Source organism: Pseudopodoces humilis, chromosome 11 (assembly GCF_049639895.1).
Source record: "Pseudopodoces humilis isolate 2021_Gansu_Grassland_sample_001 chromosome 11, ASM4963989v1, whole genome shotgun sequence".
Classification (NCBI taxonomy): domain Eukaryota; kingdom Metazoa; phylum Chordata; class Aves; order Passeriformes; family Paridae; genus Pseudopodoces; species Pseudopodoces humilis.
The window spans coordinates 14,789,113-14,812,013 of NC_142210.1; the positions used below are offsets into that span (position 1 = coordinate 14,789,113).

At 44.3% G+C, this 22,901-nt stretch overlaps 1 long non-coding RNA gene across 1 annotated transcript in view; it reads right to left on the reverse strand.

Moving 5' to 3' along the window:
- LOC148183603 (uncharacterized) overlaps nucleotides 1-22,598 on the reverse strand; it is a 41,838-nt gene extending 19,240 nt beyond the window's left edge. Inside the window, exons 1-3 of the long non-coding RNA XR_015773463.1 lie at nucleotides 22,500-22,598; nucleotides 20,857-21,043; nucleotides 9,453-9,563 (exon numbers count right to left, since the gene is read on the reverse strand). This is a non-coding gene — a long non-coding RNA (uncharacterized LOC148183603). The remainder of the gene's footprint in view (nucleotides 1-9,452; nucleotides 9,564-20,856; nucleotides 21,044-22,499) is intronic.
- Nucleotides 22,599-22,901: the final 303 nt, after the last annotated feature.

Sequence of the window (22,901 nt, forward strand, 5' to 3'; positions counted from 1 at the left end):
AAGCACATACACATTTACTTAGAAAGACAGTAAAATATCTGGACAAGCCACTTCTACTTGCTGCCCACCTCACCCATTATAGAGGCAACTTGTCCTTCTGCAGGAAAAGGCTACAGCTTTTTTTTTTGTTTACAGGCCCTGCAGTTATCACACACAGACACGCTTACCTGCTTCCCCAGGTCAAGACTTGATAGCCGTGCCTTGACTGCTCCAGACCTCTGGACATCACCAGCCACAAATGTCTCCTTTTTATCTGCTGTGCATGGGGCAGAGCTCTTGAAGAGCTGGGCACTGTTCTCACACACCAGAAAGCAACAGATGAAAGAAAAGCAATAGGAAGGGACCAGAAAATAATGATGAAAATAAGGGAAGTCACATAAAGAACTCTAAGCCCACAAAAACAGTCATGTGCACCCAGACATCCCACAGATGCCACACAATTGAACTCTGTCCAGGCACATTAAGACACCAGAGACCTTAAAATTTTGCCCCTTCATCCAGCCTCTGCTCCTCAAGGAAGTCCACCACTGTAACTCTCCTCCCTCTGTACAAAGGAAAGACCATGGAGCTATGGAGATAAAAAAAAAAATAAACAGGATAGAAACCAGGCAATCAGTGGGAGGATGAGGATTCCCACAAGAAATGGGAAACAGTAGGTGCCACTTTGAGAAAGATCTACAGAAGTCAGGGACTGTGCCCAAACACAGGCAGGTGACAGGAAAGCAGCCTCAGAGAGACTCCAAACCCAGGTGTCCACACATTAATCAAAAATTTCTCAGGCACAGTTGCCCTGCACTTACTTCAGCAAGTCTGAGTGTGTGCTCAAAGTCCAAAGCTAGTGGCTCTCCCCTCAGTACTAGAGAAAACAATTTTGGACTAGTGATGAAAATGTCACCTTTTATGGTCTTCACCACACTGAAGGAGGCAGCACTGGAACAGCCCAGCACACCTGTCAGCTATCCCAGGCAGGGCTGGTAATGGTGCACACAGGGATCTGCATTCCCCACCCAGGTCAAACCTCTGTGCCCAAGAGCTCAGCAGGACAGCACTCAGCCCAACTTAAATCACCAAGATGTACCTAAAAGGATCTTGACAGCTTTCCATCACACAAACCTCCATTATTGCAGCTTGGACTGCCTCCATCATTTGCTAATGCAGAACAGATTAGAAGGTCTATCTATATATTATGAGATTCTTCCTGCTAGTGCAGGAATCCATTTCAGTATTTAGAATAAGTAGCAGCCTCAGAAACCCAGCTTTTCTGATCATCTTACAATTGCATCCTTGTAAACAAGGAGACAGATGTTGCTCCGATCATCAGCAATGAGAAAACAGCTTCTAAATGGCACATGGAACACAAAGCTGGGCTTGTGTCACCCCCACAGCTGCACACATAGCAGGGGATCCCTGGCATTACCCTACCAGGGAGAGAAAGGCAGGGCAAGGAAGAAGAGTGGCAGGAGTGCAATTTTGTCAGCTGTGTTAAAGCAGAGCAGCCTCCGGGCAGCTCTGTGTTGAGCTAGGATGAGGAAGCAAGGAGTCATGACCACAGTGAATCCTTGCTCAACTTCTCTTTCCTCTCTCCTCAGCTGGGAAGCTGGGTGAAATACAAGACTGTCCTATTCCTGGGAACAAAGCAGGAACACTTCTGGGGAGCTAAGTCACTCTGGGAATGACAGTGAGAACTGTTAATCCTCAAAAATAACCATACAGGGCATGTTTATAATACTGATTGCTACAAACAACACCCTCTCCCCTTCTCTTGGTCTAAAAAGTTACTCTGCAGACAGGGAAGATGGAGAAGATGGTAAGCAAAGTGCCCCTGGGAAAACAGCCCACTGAAAATATTTACAAAGGAAAACATGAATAACTTTGGAGGCAGCCAGTATGGCTGGCAGACCAAGCAGAACAAATTCTTGACTTAAAGGTGACAGCTAGGGTTTATAAGACCTTTGTCAGGAGATGTCAGCATCCATAACGTATGGATTCACACCATATCCCTTCTACAAATACAGAGCACCGTGATCACCACCCCCATATACCCTGTCTGCTACTCCAGATAGCTGCATCTCTGGCAACACTAGCCAGGCACTGTTCCTCCACAGGCCAGTGCAGAGCCTGGTAGGAAACAAGGACAGCTTTATTCAGGAAAAAAAGTGCAAAAATGAAACACCATTTTGGGAGGACACAGCAATAATTCATCTGCTTAAATGACCAACAAAATACTTTCCCATGTCACCTTGGCAAGCGCCCGACAGCAGCGTTCCATGACCAAGAGTGATCCAATGGCAAACATCCCTTTTCCACATTACCTCCCTCTCCCATCCACTAAACCCCACTCATGGTTTGGCATCAGTGGGTAGAAGTGACCTAGCACAGCAAGGTCACTCAGGGAACAGCTCTGTAGGGCATCTTGCAAAGTATTTCTTGATTTGTGGTGAGAATTCACCACTGAGCCCAACTACATGCCACAGTGTTGGGAAGGGACTCACTGGAATTAACTCTGCTCATTCCTCTGACACCTCACCCAAAATTTCTGTTCAGAGAGCTGTTTCTGCTTCAGTATTTGTTGAAGATTGTCATTAAATACAAGGCTTTAAAGACAAAGTCATTATTACACAAGAGTGGAGCAGAGACCTTGCTGCAAGGAATCTGTGTCCCACTAGAAAGTAAAAACCATTTCACCAGTCTGTAATTCAGCTCCCAACAAACATTTTTAAGTCTGTGTCATACTACAGCGACTCCCAAGGCATCACTAGAAGATTTGTGAGTACCCTATCTGTATTTCCTTATCTTCCAGAGCTTCTCTTTATATCATTGTATATTAAAAACTTCTGTGGAAGAAGCAGTCCTGTGCTCATCCTTTTTGCTGTTCAACAACACATGAGCAGAAACCTCATGACCTCACCATCTTCTTCTGGGCCATCAGACTGAAGGTTACTACATGGCTATGTCATCTTATGAAGGGTCAAAGGCTGAATATGAGTTTACTCACTGACCTTCATACCACCATTTTTAACACCCTACATATTGCAAAGTGCATCCCAAATGGGAAAATCTCATTCATTATCTGGAAAGCCAACATTTCTCATCTGCATCCTACAGTCAGAGAAGCTGAGTCATCAGCTGCTTAAGTAACTTCCACTTCTCCAGAAGAGAAGCCAGCATTTAGATAACCCTCCTCTCAAATCCACTCAAATACAAAGTTGACACAGACTCATCACTTTTATCTCTAAAGTCTCCAAGAAGTAAAAACACTTCTTTTAAACCAGTCTGTGCAATATCAGTATTAAAGATGCCTCTGTCCATGGGTGGTCCTTGAGGTGCTGCAGAGAAGCAATATCTTGCACATGCAAAGGATATAGTTCAAATGTGAGATTGATTTCGAGGGTGACCTTAAACCTGTTTAACAAGAAAACTGCAGCCTCTCAGCCTGCTCAGAGAGGAGGGGCTGGTGTGGGGCATCTCCCACATTATTTGTTCTGCTCTAGGCAGACTAAATCCTTAAAGACGAAGAGAAAAGCAGCCTCTCCCACCCCAGGCATTGCCAGAGGGCTCCTACATGAGAGACCTTGCTCTCCAGCTACCTGCTGCAGCACTGTCAGTAGGTGCACACAGAGCCTCAGGATACCCTGGGTTGCTGAAACAGGTTCAGACCCTCATTGCCTTCCACACAACCCAGAATCAGCAGCAAACCTCCTCCTCTCCCCCATTCACAAGCCCACTCCATGTGTTTCTGGGGTTTTGGGTGTTTGTCTTTTTATAGCTCACCTCACTTCACACCTGTGTCTTTAGCCTGAGGACTGGGACTAAGTTGGCAAAAGTTGAAGTTCAGAAGAGAACATACTCAACAAACAGGCCTTCCTTCTCTCACCAAACAAACCAAGCTTTAGGCAATTCCCACCTTGCAGGCATCACACCCAAAGGACAACACAAATAGAAACAGCCTTGCAAGCAACAGCAAACAGGATTGAAAGGAGTGTGACTTGGCTTTCCTCAGCAGAAGTGTTAACCTCCCCCGAGGTCAGATCCCACACAAACATGGTCTTTATTATCAAGGAACAGAAAGAGGTATTGAAGAGGCACGAACACATGACAAAAAAGGTCTCACAGCCCAAACCACACACTTGGTTCTGTGTACCCACTTGTCCCTAGCTCTCTACCCAGTCCCAACATTCCTATACACCTAAAAGTGCCACCAGCCTCCTGCCAGGCAGCTACCCCTTGTATGTTACAGGTGCTCTCTGTTTCAGGAAATAAGCAGTGACTTATTTACTATGTTGATTCATTAATTTCTCCCTGATCGCTTTGGAAATAGCAGACTTCATTTGGCCTCCAGTGAGTCCCACAAGAAACAAACCATGACACAAAGAACGATCCTTGTACTTGCTACACGAATTTAGGATTTTGCTCGTGAGCTGTTGATACAAGGGCTATAGGGTGTCACACAGCACTAGTGCCTAGCTCCAGAGTCACTTGTTACCATAATTGTATTCTAAGCCATGGCTCAAATTCTCCCCAGATTCTGTACTGGGTAAGTTAACATCAAAGTAAGGCTTCCAGCTGGGAGAAATGTAATGGTACTGTTTTACACAGCACACCTCGTTAATATTAAGCAGTGCATTGGACAGACGAAAAATACCTACCTTGCATATACTGAACAAGGTCACACATTCAGATGTTAATATTGGTATGGCATCATGCTGAGCTAGAAAACCTCCTGCAGCAGCTTCTATCTCTGCATTACACAGATTTGTAAGAAAGACAGCCAGAAGCTGAAGGACAGTACAGACTGATTAGACACAAGCAAGATTCTAATGAAGCTGGGAGAAGATAGGATAAAAACAAGACAGCCAAACCAGGCAAAGAAATCATTCCTCAGGAGTACAGGATCTACAAACCTAGAGAACAACAGAAAAAGTTCTCTGGTGAGTTCCATGGCTTTGCCTTTCCCAAATGGGAGCACAGGAATAAACCTGGTTAGATAACTTTTCCACATTTTACAGTTCCTTCAGATCCATTTACATTTTATTCTCAGCCATATGCAAAAGAAACCCCGACAGCAGCCTAAATTCTGACCTCTAATTGTACATGCAAGAGCATGTACTCCAAGCCCAGGAGTATTTGGAACATTACAACAATCTTTTTTGACATGTGTATCAAGACTTTTGCTTAAATATCTTCAGAGTTCAAGTATGTTTAGGTGCACACTCAGAAGTCACAGCAAGCCTACAGGCCTGCTTTCAGTTGCTATCTGGAAAGATAAGACCATGGTAAGTAGCATTGCTTGGTTAGCCATGACAATAATCAATCCTGTGTGCTTCAGAGTGCTGTATTCTACATCAGAATAATAAGAAATAAAGCAAAACAAACAAACAAAAATTTAAGCTGTTCTCTGAAAAGTATTAAAAACAAAACCAGATCATACCAGACTGCATGTCACTTGGAAAAAATACTCTTAGATAAAATACTTAGGTAAAAATACTCCTAGGGCAGAGTAAGGAGATAGCTCCATGGGTAATGCAAAAGAACAGGCATTGTTACCTCCTGGACCAAAGTTAGACCTAGTTAGACCAACATGCAAGCAAAGACACCATTCTCATTTCACTGCTGCCTCTCGTAGAGGTGAGTGATGGAAATGACCCCCATACAGCTGTTAGAGATGTCATGCTGCTTTCTAAAAGCAAAACAGCAGGGAATTAGCTGAGATATCAGCACTTTTTCAGAGTGCCTGAGACTGATTGATGGTCGGCAGTTTTGTAATAAACTTTAACTACTAACTTTCAAACCCAGGAATGTATGTGCCCGTATTTTGCTTTAGCATCGCTGCTGCTAAATTGTACACACAGCACATCTGAAAGCAGGAGTAGGATTAGATCCTCCACCACTTCAGACCCTCCAGCCAGAGTATCTCAGCACTTCTTGCTCTTCCCAACTGTAGATCTCATAATAAAAGCAATGCAAGGACACAATAAAACAGTGACAAAACAGGAAACTGAACCCAGTTCAGATGCCCCAGCTGAATGGAACTTCTTGTCTCCAAACCATACAGGACCCTACATTTTCCAGCACTTTGTCCAATTCACTTTTAAGTATCTCCCAGTGGGAAAAATATTTCATGGTCTAATAAGCATCAGTGTTAGGAAAACCAGCTGACATTTCCCTCTGGGGTTAATGTGGGCTAAGCATCATGAGAATTATATTTTGGCTAAGTAATTCTGCTTCCTCTTACATTATTTCAAAGCACCCATCTCAGCTGAGGTCTCAGACCTCAACTCCTTGGGTATCTTTGCCTGGTTTATTCTCTGTGATATCTGCAAACACAATCCAAGATCTGCTGAAGTCAATAGAGGAGGTAGTTTACCTTAAAACAGATTTTTCTCTATTATAAATCCTAAGGTTTGCAATGATAACAGTGGCTAAGTTTCCCATGATGCAAAAAGCTTGAATTATGCATTAGACAGTTATTAGAAAGCATCCTAAGCAAATACCAGTCACTTCTGGTAACTGAGCATGAGGAATGTTACTTTTAACATGTTTGGTTAACCTCACCTTAAAAACGTCTAGTGAAATGAACCCCATGGCATTCCCAATTATTATAAACTACTGAATCAGTGTCTACTACTGGGAAGGTTTCCTAAGCATCCAACCTGATTCTTCCTTGTTACAATTTAAGTGCATTATTTCCCAAGCTATCTCCATTGCTATGGAGAGTCTTTCTCCCTCTCTGCATGAGCTTTTCTACATTTTTTGAAACCTCTTTTTGAACTTTATTTTAATTACAGCTAAGTCAGCTTTTCCCTCTGCCTTGTTCTGAGGTTATGTTTTTAGGATCTACAATTGTTCTCCCTGTTCTCCTTTGGCATCTCCCCATTGTCCACATCTTCCCTGAAATGTGCTCAGCAAAGTGTATACAATGCTCCAGCTGTTTCCCTAGGACTCTGTAGAGTAAAAGAATTACAGATGACTCTCCTGACACTGCATGAGTAACTAGCTCATGGTTCTTCAGAAATTTATGATTTGTGCATTTTCCTGCTGCTACAGCAACTCAGGATATTCTCTGTTTTTCAAGATGTGGAACAAGTTGGCAAAGCTCTTCAGAGCTACAAGTCAGGGATGTTAAAAAGAATCCAAATTTAAAATAGGGTTTCATTATAACTTATCATTACCCTTACTTTAAAGGGAAAAAAATTTAAAACCCCAAACCCTCTGCAGACTTTCATTAACTTATCTGTACTGTCAGTGCCAGATCTGTTTTGAAATACACAAGCCTGACAATACCCTTAGAAGAGAAAAAGAAAAGAGCTATTCTCTGGAGGCATTATTATGAATAGCATGTGTTCCTGGCCTGTTTCCTCTGGGCCTATTTTATGAATCAGTCCCCAGGAAAAAAAAAATAAAAAAATCAGTCTCACCATAAGGTCACCATGAACTCAGCTTTTTATTTTAGCAGGACAGTAACTAACCTAAAAGTTCTGGGCTGCTACTGGGCTTGATCCTGAAATGAAATAATGCTACTGAAACAGAATTAAACTGTCTTCCATGCTCCAGAGTCACACCATGGGTGTCTAGTTTGTGCTGGGGATGTTGACAGAGGAGCCATCTCTCAGAAGGGAGACCACCAAACCCAGAGTGATCACAGAGAATAGACAGCTTTTTGATATTTCCATTCCAGGCTGGCAGTATTGGCCCCTGAGCATCCCCAGCACTGACAGGGAACCACACAGGACCTGCATCACATCTGCAGCACAAAGCAAAGGTTCAGCTGCTGGCTGGTGGAAAAGTGCACAAAACCATTGTTGGGCAGCTCACAGCACGGAAAGAAAAAACAGGTAATCAAACAATCCAGTGTGGGTTAAAATACAGAGGCCAGGACACAAGGCAAAACTAAAAGAAAGATGATTATTTGGAAGTCCCCCAAAGTATGTATTTCCACTGATTTGGTCCTGCAAGCATGTGGAGACAAGCCATTCCCTCCCAGGTTGTCATGCTCTCTTTATAGCCTTCACTGGCCTTTCAGGAGGCTCATAATAGATTTTTGAAGAGGAAAGGCTTGTACTGGACTATTATTAGTCAATGGAAGGAGAAGATAAAGGGAAATGAATTTATTTTTTTTAATTCAGTGCCCAGAATTATGATCTAGATTCATCTAATTGTACTTGGATCCAGAGAATTAGTTCCATCCATTGTAACAAATGGAACCAATTGCAAAATTTGGATGTGGGTCAGTATTAAGAATCCAAGCCAAAGGTTGACAGCAGGCTTTGTTACAACTCCTAGTATTTAAAGAGTAAGTGAAGAAAGAAATTAGAAAAGAGACACTATTTGGCATGAATTTGGCTCTGAAATGCTGAAGTTCTGGTTATCAGGATACCTGCTGATCACCACAAACACAAAATGAGAAAAAAAAGTGGTACCAGCCAACCTTCTAAACATGATTAATAATGGAATGTACTAGGAGGAACATTAAAACACGATTCTTGGTCTGGGTGAACCTCTTTCAGTATTTTGATTGGATTTATTGCCTTACAAGTAATTAGGGAGAGCCTAATAGAAGACCTAAAGACCTTTGGGCAAGTAAATGAACACTAGCATTGCTTTGATGCTATTTAATCTCCTTCCCAAAGGCTCTATCCACCCCACTCACTACCTCAAAAACCATTATTTTCATCTCCCAGTCTCACAGGGCCTGGAACAGCCATGTAACTGTGCTGTGCTTCCAAATACTGCATGCTGTAAACTTGGGTTATTCTGTTTCCAAAAATACACACACAGGTTCTGGAGACTCCAGGTGAGCTAACACATTTCAACAAAGCCCATTTTATGCTTCTGTTTCAAACTGTTTTCCAAGCTCACACCTAGCGGGTAGGAGAAGCAACAGTGGCCCACACTGGTGAGCAGCGTGTGCTGACTCAGTTTCCGCTCATAAAACGGGCTGGTAACTGCAGGACAAGCAGTGCCTTTGTGAGGGCAGGCACAGAGCTGTCACACGGTCAAGCATGGCAGCAGGAGCCAGGATCACCAGCACGGGCACAGGGATGGGCAGCCACCCCCTGTCACTTCTTGTGACTCTTTTCTCAAGCATGGGGTATCCTCCTCACCAAGCAGCCTTCTAGGGGCACCAAGAAGGCTTGTTGATGTCTGCATAGCATTCAAAGATCCTCAGAACCAAAATCTTTTAGAAACACAGACTAAAGCTGGGATTTTGAGTCAGCCAGTTCAAACAGTAAACAGGACACTTATTTTTGACAGGGAAGGGGTAGTTGGTCCTTGGCACTGCTGAGACTCTCACTCTGGACAGAAGAGCTCTCTGCATACCACAGTTCAGCTCAAACACCAGATACAGGCTGTCTACAGGAAAAACTGGCTGCAGCTCTCTGGTCTAAGTGCATATTAGCTAGTGCCATCCTCCTGAACCAGCTCTTTCTAGGCAGAACTATTTTAAAACTGACCTTAAAATCTCTTCTACGGAGCCAGTAGCAGTAGAAATCCATGGTTAGACTGAAGACTGCTTGCTTTCCACCACTCATCAGCTCTTCCAAGCATTTGCAGAAGTAAATTGGCTGAAGAACCGGAAAAGATGAAGGTTTCAAGAAACATGCAGACACAAGACTTTAGCACTGATTTCTGTGCAGCTCAGGCAGCAACTGTTGTCAACACTAGGAGACCGCCCAGCTCTGTTCCACCAGCCCTGTTTGATACAGGGAAAGAGTGGGGAAAAAACACAAGAACATTTCAGCTTGTTAAACATGACAGCTTCATCCCCCAAACACTGGGTACAAGGGAAGGTTTGCCTCAAGTGCCTGAAGAGGCATTTATAGCCAGAGGATGGGAGCTAGAAGCAGGATTTAAATGCCAGTCCTACAAAAAAACTTTTGGTTTCTCTGAACAGGGCTACAGAAAAAAATAAAATCCTCCAAATTCTAAAAGGACTCTCACTTCTAAGCTTTGACAGTTTGAGCCTCTTAATCCAGGATCACTTCCTCCCAGTGGGCTCCCACCCCAGTTCTGAGGTTGGGGGTTGAGACCTGGGGAAGAAGTAAGTTGTCCTTGCTACATGTGTTTTAGAGGACTGGAACCCTGCAAGATGTGTTGACTGAGGACAAATCCAAAGCAAATTTGTCTTGATTGACAATAGTGATGCCATAACAGGCTGATGAGAGTCAAAAGTGTATCTACAGGACTACAGAAAGAAGATTAACACCCCAAGCTCTCTCAGCTGGCACTGCTCTGAAATGTTTTTGTCTTTTGAGTTTGATTCTCACCCTTGTATTTGGTTGTTTTAATTTTTGGGTTTTTTTAATGGGTTGAAACTCTAAATTAGGCATGTAGCAGAGATCATCATCCACACCAAATTGTAATCAGTATTTCAAGTTAAGGGAAGCTTACAGGGATAAGCCACATCTCTAGACCTGAATTTCTCCCTTTAAACACTAGGGTGGAATCCTGCATCAGAGATAAGGTCAGGCTTGAGTCCATCTTCCAAAGAGATCTATTCCAGGCCCAGTGAGTAATGCTTGGTGAGAATTAAGAGAGCCAGAAGTCATAAAACCCCCTCCTTCTTTCAAAAGTTAATTCTGAAAAAAATAAAACACAGCTGACATAAACAAGGGGACTCTAATCTGTAAAGGAGGATAAAAAAAATATTAAAAAAATTATTTGCAACCAAAGCTTTTTTTGGTCTGCTAAAAGTGATTTTCCATCCCTGTCCCATGCTTTCTGCAAACGTTATTTGGACGAACTGCGGGGCGAGGGGAAGAAAACCATGATAAGAAAAAAAAAAACCAAAACAACAAAACCAAACATCACCACTGTTTGTAAAAGCAAGGAAAGCTGTTCCAGAGGGAACACCTGTGCCGGGAGAGGGCGCATGGTCCAGCGGAGCCGGAGCCCCCAGCCCCGGAGCGTCCACCTGCCGCGCTCGGCTCCTGCGCTCGCCATCGATCCCTTCATCCCCGTTTATCCCGCACAGCTGCTCATTCATCATCTCCCATCCCACAAGGGCTTTTTGTGCTCCGCTCGCCTGGCTCCATGTTAGCGCTCGGCTGCCTTACATGACACCATGACCTACTTTATTTTTTTTTATTTTTTTTTTTTTTATTTTATTTTCCTCCCAGAGAATAGCAAAGCACTGCTTCAGTGTGGCTTGCAAGGAGGAAAGGCGAAATTAAGGAGTGCTGGCAGAGCAAACCAAAGCCCTTTTCAAAAATTCGTGGCTGTTTGTGAGAGGTTAGGCAAGGAGAGGCAAGGCCAGTCCAGGCACTCCATACTGCACAGCTGAAAACAGGACGATAACAGGAAGAATAAGAGAAGGGTCTTGTGTTTTGAGTTTGAAAGATGATGCCTGTGATGTCTTTAACCAAAAACCGGAGCCCACCTGGCTCCCACAGAGCTCAGATCAGCAGGTTCAGAGGTAAGGGTAAGAAACACCATCACAGGCAGCAGCAGTGACTCAGGGAAGCAACTGAGGGAAGACTGGCTCAGGAAACACAGGCTCATTTCTGTCCTCCCCTACAGACACCATCTAAGGAAAACGCTTAGACCCAGAGCCTCCAAGATAATCAATTACATGCCTATATACCAGAAAAGTCAATCAGCTTAACCGTAACCCTGAGGAAATCCTGCTATCTCCACCACTTTCCAGTGCAAATTACAAATCTACATTCCTTTGAGGATGTGGATTTTAGCCTCCATATGTCTCACTTCCCTGGTGTTTGAGAAGAGATAAGAATTTCCCTAATTCTTCAAGGTATTCTATGCAGCAGACTGTCAGGCATGCCTAATAATTCAGTGAAGGGGTACCTAAAAGAATAATCTGGGAATATCTACTCCTAAAATAGCTAGAATTTGGTCTGTTCTGGGAGGCCAGATAATCCTTCAAGAATTTTTGATTCTCTCATTCATCCAGACTTCCTTAATTCTTCAGCTTTCAAAAGCTTGCCCAGCATGACTTTAAGGGTACATTGCTCTGGTTTACCATGGCTTTCTTGAAGCACAAGGATGGTTGTCCTTGGCAGGCAAGTTCAGAGCACAACTGCAGTAGGACAAGCAGTATTAGTCTGCACTCTAACAAGACTGGAGAGTCAAGACAAGCTATTTCCTAGACTGATATTTGCTTTCTTCCTAGCTGGAGAGCTTGCAGGACAAACAGAATGTATTTCCATGCTTGCAGGTCAGGCCCAAAAGGGTCCCCATGATTTTTGCTCTTTTCCTTTCAGGTCCTGGTTTGCAATGGGGCCAATGCAGACTTGGTTTGGCAAGGACAGCACAAACCCTGGCAGTACTCATGTGCCTTGGGCTAGCACTCAGTGGAAATCACTGGCAGAATTGTAACCTTGTACCAGGCAGGGAATATCTGACCTAAGGAACGGCTCCAGCAGCTGCAGGCTTTTATATATTCAATCTCAGAGCTTTAATCATTGCAGTGCCTGCTGCTACGGAGGAGCTAAAGAGTTCTAAGGTGCAGCACTAAGCTTTGAAAGCTTCTTACTATCAAGTTTAGGACCTGACTCAACTGGACATCTGCTGGAAGTTACTGACACTGTATTTGGATCTTGTTTCACTCACCTCTGAATAACCACTTGGGCTTTATTCTTGCTGAGCATGTCAGTAGCTGGAGCAGGAGTTGCTGAATGTCCAACATGTCATACTTCACAAAAATACAGACCTCATCCACCTCAGTGGTGTCCTGGGTACACTACTTAGCCTGTGCTGTGTCCAGCTGCACTGGCCCACAGGGCTGGAGCAGGAGATGCTGCGCTTGGGAATGCTCCAAGTACCAAGCCCTGCTGGAGAGCCAGCTGCAGACTGCAGCCTCTCTCCTGTCACATACCATCCATGCCTCCTTCATATGACCCAGAGTGGGTCATATATTAGGAGTGGAAAAAAAAAAAATAAATCTAAAAGAGTGCTGACAAACTGATCTTCACTACAGAATGCATTTGTGAATAGAAAACAGGCTCCAGGGCTCACAGCCTAAATGCAGATACCAGCAGCTCCTAAAAATATATCTTAAAAAAAACCAAAACAACCCACACCTGAAAACTGCCCCTCAGTACAGGAGACACTGTTCCCTTCTGAGCATTTGCTTTTTTTCCCGGAGCCCTTCTGGAACCCAGCTGCTCTGCATAATCCCTACTTAGGGGCAACACACAGCAGCCCAATACAAGCTGCTCTCAGTTTTCCACTGCAATTAGCATAGGTGGTATTTATCTTATTTTAGAGTGACCTGGCTCCTCTGGGGAAAACCCTTGTCTTCAGTTCCCTCAAAGACACAGCAGCTGCTTCTCTGCTTCCAGCATGAAGTGTCCTTGCAAATGGCTGGGATGGATGAGAAGAGGGTAAATGAGTCACTACCACCTAGGCACTGAGTGTGCACAGGCTCACTGCTAAACACCTGCAATACTTCCCCAGAGGCCACAGCTAAGTTCCAGTGGCCTCGTCAAAGGCTCAGGGAACTGCTTTCCAAAGCCACGGATTCCCTGGGTTGCCCAAAACTTGCAGACAGAAGAATAAAACAATCCCCTCTCAGCTGACCCGCATGCAAAGAATAAACACAAGAGGCAATTGGCAGCATCAAGGCACCCTGCACTCTCTCTCTTGGCTCAAACACATGCTTTTGGACTTTACAGATGTGCAGCTGGCATGCCTCAGGAGCTACTTCCCTCCTCAGACATATGTCAGCCTGCCTAGAGCGTACCAACACAAGCATCTGCATTCAGACAAACAGGGGCTTTTGAGGCAGACCTCCAGCTCGTCCCCACTTACTGCACTTAGGTTCACAAGGTGATCTTGGAGGGTGCAAGGGGGACTCCTTTCACGTGAGACCAGACAGAGATACATGCCAGAGCATACCAAACACACTCTAGACACCCACATCCAATCCTAAGAACTGGGAAAACACCCCCAGAAATGCCAACAGCATTGACCTTATGTTTTCACCACCATCGGACTTACCCTGCAGAGCCACTCACAGTGCTCAGTGACACAGAATCCCAGGATACTCTGTGGTGGAAGGAACCCACCCTCAGAGCCACTCCAGCTACGCTTTGCTCCCACCTGTCTGACTGCTTTCACCTGCTTCTCTTGCCTGGTGCTTCAAGGATCAGTCCTCAGAGACAATCCCTCAGCCTTTATTGCTTGCAACTGCAACAGCTACCCAAACAGGGACTTCGTTCTCCCTGCCCAAGATGTCTGAATAAAATAAAATTAATTCATTGCAGTTTTTAGTGCTTCCAAAATTGCTTTCTACAGATGTTTCCCTCATTTCACCAGGATCCATTATACTTCAGTTTCAGCTGCAGAAACCATTAACCCATTATGAATGGGCAATATTGACCTATTTTGAAAAGCTGGTTCTAGTTCCTCTACCACAATAAACAATAGCAGCAAAGCTGCTTGGCACTAGCCACCTTCCGAGAGGCTATTCATATTCTGGTGTTTGTGCATGGTTTACAGCAGGGATTCTGCATTGTTTATTTTCTGTTTCTCTGCAGACAGTGGCATTGTTAAACAGCATGTGTCCGAGAGAATCCACCCTCTCCATGGGATCTCCTCCCAGCTATTACAGCACTTCCCAGAAACCTACTGAGCTTTGGAATAAACAAGTCTCAATAGGGGGACTGAGCCCACACCCAAGAACTAGAGTGCCATGAAGCCTCCATAGCAATGAAAGTAACTTGGCTTTGCATGAAACCTTCCTTTTGCCTAATGAAAACCCTGTGCTGTCACCCCTTCCTAATGATGCTCTCTTGTCCCTTACAGGCAGAAGACGCAATAATGGACTTTTCTCTGACTTGCTCCAGCTATGATATGGGCTGCAAAAGATGTTTTCCTTCTGACCCATGAGGCTGGGCACCCAAGGAATTTCTCCTTGGATGAAGAGAGCAGAGATCAATCTTCAGTACAGATGTGCTGGGAAGGGAGATGAGGAAGCAGGGGAATCCTTCCAGCACTGAGAAGCCTTCCACATAATCAGTTTGTTTTTCCTCACACATGCAAAGTTAGACCAAATGCCAGATTTGGGGTCAGGAAGGAAACTCCTCCAAGTACAGTTGCAATGACCGCTTTGTAAATAACTCTTGTCTTTTTTTTTTCCCCCCTGCAGTTTGGGGCTTGATACATCCTCAGTATCATCTAGCCATTCTGCCCTGGCAGAAACCCTCCCAGCAGCACAGGAAAGCCTCTGCTGGCATTTTGTCTTGCATACATTCACTCATCTCTTGTCATGCGATACAGCGAGATGCTCTGCAACATGTTATATTAGCAAAGGTCAGGAAGGCCCTGCTGGTCTAAACATCTCATATGCAGTAAATTAGGATTGTGGCAACTTTGATTCATTGATTCAGACAGTGCATTTCATACTCACATTCCTAGGGTTTTGGGGTTTTTTCTGGCTGGCAACAGATGTCCAACATTTCTGCAGCACAAGGGAATCACTGAGCAGTGAAAACATGGGCTCATTGTAGGATCAGTAGCTGGCAGCCCACCTCTTTTCTGGGCCAGAGCAGGCCTAGACTGACAAGCAGTATCAGTGATTGTTCTCCATATGGCATGAGAGGGAAATGCTCCCAAACAGGAAGAGAAACACTCAGTCCTGTATTTCAAAGATATTGCCATCTGACCTCAGATTTGCTCTTTTTTTGTATTGGCTTTGAAAAACATTTACCCATCTATCTGGGTCTTTCAACATTACCATATTTACAAGACATGCACATTTTGCTGCTCTTCATAATTCATTCCCACTACAGTCAAGCTCACACACAGTCAAAGCAGAAGCCCTTCAGAAGCACTAAACCCAGTACTAGGTTGCATAAAAATGATAGTTCCCATATGTCCTTATAAATACCATGCCAAACTGCATTGTGCTGTATTTACATTGTGTTAACATCTACCAAATTACCAAGCCAGCAGGAGAACATATACCCAGTCACATTTCTAAACAAGGCTTATAGTCTGAGCATTTAGTTTTTTGTTTGGTTGTTTTTTTTAAAGAAATTTTTATTAAAAAAAAAGAAAAGAAAATTTTAGCATAAACTTGGCCTGCAGTTTCATGTGTTACTTGCCAGAATTAAAACATCTGCATCCTGTGGTATCAGTCCACTTGGGGACTTTGTTAATTGAGAGGCAGCTAGAGTTTTGGATGGTATTACCCCTGGGAGAGCTTCCTGTCCTCCTAACATTTCACATGGTTCAAAAGAAAAGAATTTAAGCTACCATGACTAAATTCTCTCTCTCTTTTACACTTCAGTTTATTTTCAAGTATACAGTTCTACAACACAGGGAATCAGGTCCATTAATACAAACTGAGGATTAAAAATTACACTCTGGAAATTTCCTTCCTATCCAGGGATATTTCCTGGCTAGCAGATTTCTCATTTTCCTGGACCTGGGCTTTCTTTATAGCTACTAGGCGATCAATCTCAATGCTTGTAGTAAGAGACCAGTTTTTCAGATGAGGACCAAAATCACTCCCTAGGGAGACACAAAGTCAGAAGTGCCAAATGGATCCAAGCAACTGTCTGTTAAGCCTGTCCTTCCCTAACAGCAGCAGACGAGAGACAAACTAAGCTCTAGATCTCCTACCCAGGCTCATGAAATCTTTTCCTGATCTGGCTTACTAGGCAGTAGATTGCATTTGTAGGCAAAAGACTAGGACCTTTCCTTTTAATTTATGTGGTTACAGGCAATACCTCTCATTACTTACAGTTGTACACAGTAAGCAGTAAGATTAATTCTAAGACATCCATGAGAAATACCAAACCACCTGGCACAGACTTGAAGCAGAGGTTGATGTCGGATACAGCAAAAGTTACCTGTTCTTTAGAGGTAGGTTCTGGTTTCTGACTGCACTGCAGCTTCAGGGGAATTATGGTTGCCTCTTCTGGTATAAAGAGATGCCCAGCAGGATTTAGGTCACAAAGTGCATCAGTGCCCAGACCAGTCAGAGCTGGACACCAGAGACCACAATGAGGAACAAACCTGAACCAGACCAGAGCTGGGGATGTGCCAAGTGGGTCATACTAGAGTCTGTTGTACAGACAAGCAGCATGACCTCAGAGCCCTGCTATAACAAGAGGGTTCCCCATTGAACCACTCAGGCAAGCTTTCACCATAGACTATTTTTCTTGCTGTTTCCTCATAAGTTACACTCTTCAGCTTCCCTTACACAGGTCAAAGGACAGTGGCAGCTTTCAGTCTGCTTGCTTAGGGTTGATCCAAATGGACATGGAGGAAAGATAAAATATCTTCTAAAGAGTTGCTCAGCTGTCCATTAAACCTGAAACAGAGTGCAGAGGAGTGGTAGCAGGTCTCAATTCTTCATGCACTCACTCTATGTATCATTGCAGAGGTTTCAAACTACAGATTCATATTAATAGTGAAAATACCAGTTTATAGCCATTACACTTATGGCAGAAGCCAAAGAACAAGAAGTTTGGAACTCATCATGCATGCTTTACTATAACTTTGTTTATCCTTCATGCTTGAGACATTTGTCGAACCTAGAACAAAAGGAACACAGATCACTACTTCCTGCCAACAAAACTAATGGATATGATTTTCAGATACTTCTATTTGAAACTACACATGCATTTGGTAAACAATGCAAGTGAAAAGCTTTGTAGTCAGCAGCTTGGGAAAAAAACCCAAGGGAGTTCCCGGGTGGTCACATCCAATTCTCCAGGCTGCCATATTTTAGACAGCATTTTGGATCATCTCTGCAAGCAAGTTCATGCTCCAGTCTTAGATTTCAACCAGGATTTTGTCCTACTTTTCTATTTGTAATGGTGATGCTGCTGCACTCCTACTTTGGTCTTCTAGCAAACACTGACTATTCAGGGTGAGCAGAGGCAAGGTATGATTCAAGAAAGGATCTCACGCTTGAAGGAGGATTTAAGCCTGTCTGTCAACGTTTTTAAAAAAGGTCACTCATTTTGTCAGGAAATCTAGTAGTCTGCATTAAAACTTGTGGTTCTTTTGTGCTACTTCAAGCTTGAACTGAAAAAGAGTATTTGGTAAAATGCCTTTCATTCAATCCACATCTTTCCTCGCCCTTGTTTCTTTGAGGGACTCAGAATCTGATAAAAAAGGATTGGCACAGGTAGGTCACATAGATCCTGACAGCCTCTACCATGCAGGACAGACCAGCTGTGTTTCTAAGAACAAATTCAGCCACTCTGGAAGGGAGGAAGCAAGCACAAAAATTTGCCTGTGGTCCACAACTTATTTATAGCCACAATTACAGTTAGAGCTCAGGTCTTGCTGGCCACTAGGAAAGCACAGTCTGAGCTTCAGCCATCTGTTTGAAGGTTAGGAAGCCTCCATCTCTGCCAACTCCTAAACTTTAATGAAAATAGGGTTGTTCCTTTTTTTCTTCCATTAAAGCTCCTCCCAAGCTTAGATTTAAGAGCCTAACAGTAACATTTCAAAAATACCTCAGTGATTTGGGACCACAAGTCACAGTAATTTCATGCAGACACTGTGGTGGAGACGGACCACTGACCAACTCCTACTATGGAAAAATTTTGGCCACCATCATTCTGAAAGATGGCAAGGAAAGGGCTCATCTCTAGAGAGACAGTGAAGCCTTTGAAAAACATTTTAGTAATACTTTGTCATACACAGCACCAGTGCTGGAGTTGCTAGAACTCATTCCTTTGGGACATAAATTCTTCTCCTCAAAATGATATTTAAACTATACAGTCATTGTTTTTGAGCACAGTTCAAGACATTCCTTTTCCCTTAGCATATATGCCTGTTTGACCTAAACCTAGGAATTGTGAGAACTCTGAAGGACTTCTGGTAAGTGAGCCATTCTATATGCAAAGAAATGTAATAACTTATTCTTGGAGTCAGGGAATGTCCACTACCCAAACTTCCCATTTCAGTTTGGGCAACAAAACATCTTAGAAAATCCAAATTTAGCCTGGAATGTACTTGTAGGTTAACATCTGAGTAGTCCAGTTCTCTTAACATCTACCCTGAAGTGGCCCTTCCTATATAATCTTAAAAAAAAAAAAAAAAAAGCAAACACTGTCTTCCCAGAGCATTGCTGGGATCTTTCAGCTGAAAGGGACAACTGATGGGTTGTAAAATTTTGATGTTTAATTTCAGTGTAGGAGAGAAACGCCACCCCTCCACCTTCTACAAAAACTTCAGGAAAATGCTTCAAGACCAGTATTTGCTGCTAGCAAAAGGCTCATTGCACATAACCTCCCAGGGGAAGTCTCACAAGAGGAAAGGCACTCCAAGACAAAGATCTCTCCCAACCAGCTGGAAAACAACATGCCTTCATTAATTTATTCAAGATACTGGGACTTTTGCAGAGCTGTGCTACAGATTTTTGCAATACCCCATATTGCAGACCTCTGGGTTCTAAAGAAAATATGAAAGAAGGGGGGAGAGAGAGAAGAAGCCTACAATGGAGAATTTTGATTGTGGTCTTGTATCTTGCACCCTCTTATTAGGGCAGCTCAGGGGAAGTAAGGACTCCCCAGCATTGTACACCTGCTGTATCCAGGGGTAAGTGAGCACCCAGCTGCTTCATTTTCATACACAAGTCCCCCTTTCTGAGAGGTGCTGTTGTTACTCCCTCACTGTCCCCCACAGGCAGCATTTGTCAGCCTCCAGCACACATCTGTCCCTGCCCAAACCAGCTCCCAGTCCTGGTGGCAGAGAACACAAGGTGTTCAGTGTTCACACACCTGTTCACAGCCAGGCGCAGAGCCCAGGAGCCCTGGTTGGTGATCAAAGTCCTCATCTCCCCCACATGCTTGCTATCTACAACTGACAGCATGTGATCTGATCCAGGGCTAAAAACAGACTTGCACCTCAACACGTTTGCCTATCACAAGAGAGTTGACTTTTCCTCCTTAGCACAAGTCCAACTTAGACTACTACTGAACAAATTCAATGATCTCCAAGGACTATAGGAAAAATAAGTGCTGATAACAAGCTGTTTGATCAGTAAAGAAAAGGACTTAATACCTGTAGGCTAATTGGAAAAAAAATTTGGAATGTAACAATGAATGGTCACAGAAGAGAGGCTTGGCAAGGACTCTATGCCAGCTGAGCAGCCCTAACATCTGGGAGCCATGAGTGCCTCAGATCAGAGGCTCTCAGACACGCTCTCAACACCACAAAGTGTTTCAAAGCAAAGGGTAAGGTGGGAGCAAGGCTGCATTTACTTACTGGCAGCACCCAGACATGTGCTGACAGAGGGGGCCAAGGCAGTGGGAGAGGCCACCAGTCATGGCTCAGCAGGCAGGTAGGGAGCTCCCACAGCACATCATCCACCTCCATCAGGGCCTCAGCACAGACAGATTTGCTGCCAGGAGCCAGCAGCAACCATCAGTAAGTTACCACAAAGCTGCTCTCCTCAACCTACACCAAACCACAGTCCTTCCCCAGAGCCAGGAACATCGCAGCTTAACTTCCCTATTCACCACCACCTCGAAAAATAACTAGGAAAACATGCTATTATCAGTTTTTCCCTTTGTTGCTGCATTGGGCTTTGCTATTGCCTGTTTCTTGCTCCTCATCATCATCCTAGAAACAGCAGATACTGAGCAGACAGAGCCAGCACCAGGATAAGAGAGGGCCTAACACAGCCATGGAGCCCCTTGAAAGATAAAGGGCAACCACCAAGAGGATAAGCTACAAGTATTTTAACTTCCACGTGCACAAATATCACATTAAAAAATACCCTGAAAGCAAGAAAAAAAATTCCCCAACCTTTCATGCTCCTTAAAAACTGCAAACACTTCCAAGACAGGGAAAGGTGAGTGGAGGGTCAGTCAAACACCAAAAACCCTGAGTAACCTTAACAACACATATACCTTTTGGCACGCAAATTACCTCTCCAGACAGCTTCTGCAAGGCCTAAGCAGCTTAGCAAGCTTGTGAAGACCGAGAAAATTTGAAGTGGCTGTGAACTATGATGCTGTGAATCAGGCCAACCTTTCTAGCGTGGCTATGGCTGTAATCCCAGAATTGCTTTGCCTGCAGCCCATCACTGAAACCTTCCATCAGGCTGATTGTTTACCTGCAAGGAAAGAGGGCTTTGGATTCAGATGTTAGTTTAGACTTCATACAGGCTCCCACCCCAAATCCACCACTTGTTTCCTGTTGTCGTCCCACACCTTCACTTGCACAAGCAGGCTGTAAATACATTAGCAACCTACACCATTCTTGCTCTGTTATGACAAGGGCCATAAAAAAAAATTAAAATACATAAATGCATCAGAGTCTGCAAATCTCTCCCTTCCTCCCCATTCTACCCTAGGCTTGAGGTTTTGGGGCTTTTCCCCTCCCTGTTTCCTAGGAAATATGATGAAGGAGGGTGGAGTGGCTCAGGCTATGTACAAATATTCAGACAGTCTCTTAGCAATAAATGGATCTCAGTCAGTTCTATTATCTGTCTGGCTGTGGCTCCTATTATCTGCTGTGAATTGTAGCAGCGATCTCTGGAACAGCATTCAGGCACCATCATTACTTCCACACCCTCCAAAGACGGCACTGTAACAAGGCATGCTGGATAATACTTGCCATTAGAAGAGGGAACATAAAGGCTTCAAGCTATGACTAACACAGTAAAAGGCTCTGCATGGGGCTTTTACATTCATTGACGGGGGTTTGTTATTAAAGAAAATTCTAGGTTCAAAACCTAGACCTGCATTTTATACAGCACATCAGCTGACTTACAGAAAAAGGTGATTTCATCCTGTTCTTGCTTGCTTCCCCACTCCCCTCAGCTAAATTCTCATGGAAGACTGCAGCTGGAGAGTGGGGAAGGCACAGCACAGGCCTGCCTGGAGCTCACAGTCCCCAAATGGGGACCATAAGCCCAAAGCAGTGAATTTGTCCAGCCCAAAGTGCCTGGGAGCCTGAGAGGCACCACAAATGCAAGCACCACAGGGAGCATCCAGCAATTCAGAGCTGAAAGCCTCCAAAGCAGCACTCACGTGGCTCCTTGTTAGGAACAGGAGTTTTGGGATCCAAACCCACATCTTGTGTTCTTCACAAGCCCTCCCATTTGTCTGAGGCCCATCTGAAAAGCCTGGATTGAAATCCAATATCCTCCCCCAGGGTAGGATGAGGGTTTTAAGAGAAAAAAACCTCCTAGGTCTCCTTCCCATAGCCAGCAATGCAAGGCCACAAACATCAGCTCTACCAAAACTCATTTTCTTATGGGTTTCTACCTGGCAATGGATTGGTTTCAGCTTCCCAGGCATAGAATCTCTGGACAGAGGATTTCCTGAAACTGGGATATTTCAGAAACCTCCCTCTCCTGCACAACTTTCCTAATGCTTTTCTCACTTGGACACCTCTTTCACAGCAGGGCTTAATATCTTACTATTACCAGTCATTCAGCATGGCTGAAAAATTAGTCATCAACCTAAAAAGTTATTAAGAAACACTTGATACTATGATTGCTTTCCTGTGGAATGAAGCAAAGGGAAGAGGTAGGGGAGGGAAGGCGGGTGAAACCTTGCACTTACAGTCGGGAAGGCTTTCCCAGCACAGGAACAGAACTCCTGGGGAGCCTCAGCCCACAGGAGAGCACTCAAGACCCCAGCTTAGCACAGCCCCTCCACTACTGATAGCCCAGAGGCAGCTGGCAGAGGCTGCCTTAAGTAGAGCTGCTGCTCCCCGGCAGCACCACCCATGGCTAATGTGCTCCAGATGAAAGTCATTCCTCGGCCAAAATTGCTCCCAGGCCTCAGATAGGAAACACGGCCCTTCTCCCTGCTCTGCCCTAGGGCATTTGTGTCCAGGAGCAGGGGTGGCCACTCTCTCACCCACGCACAGAGCAGCTTGGGGACAGGGACAGCAGCTGGCTCTGGAGCATTGTGCCATGGGCTGTGAAGCCCAAGGAAAGATATGGGAGATGAGGGAAGGAG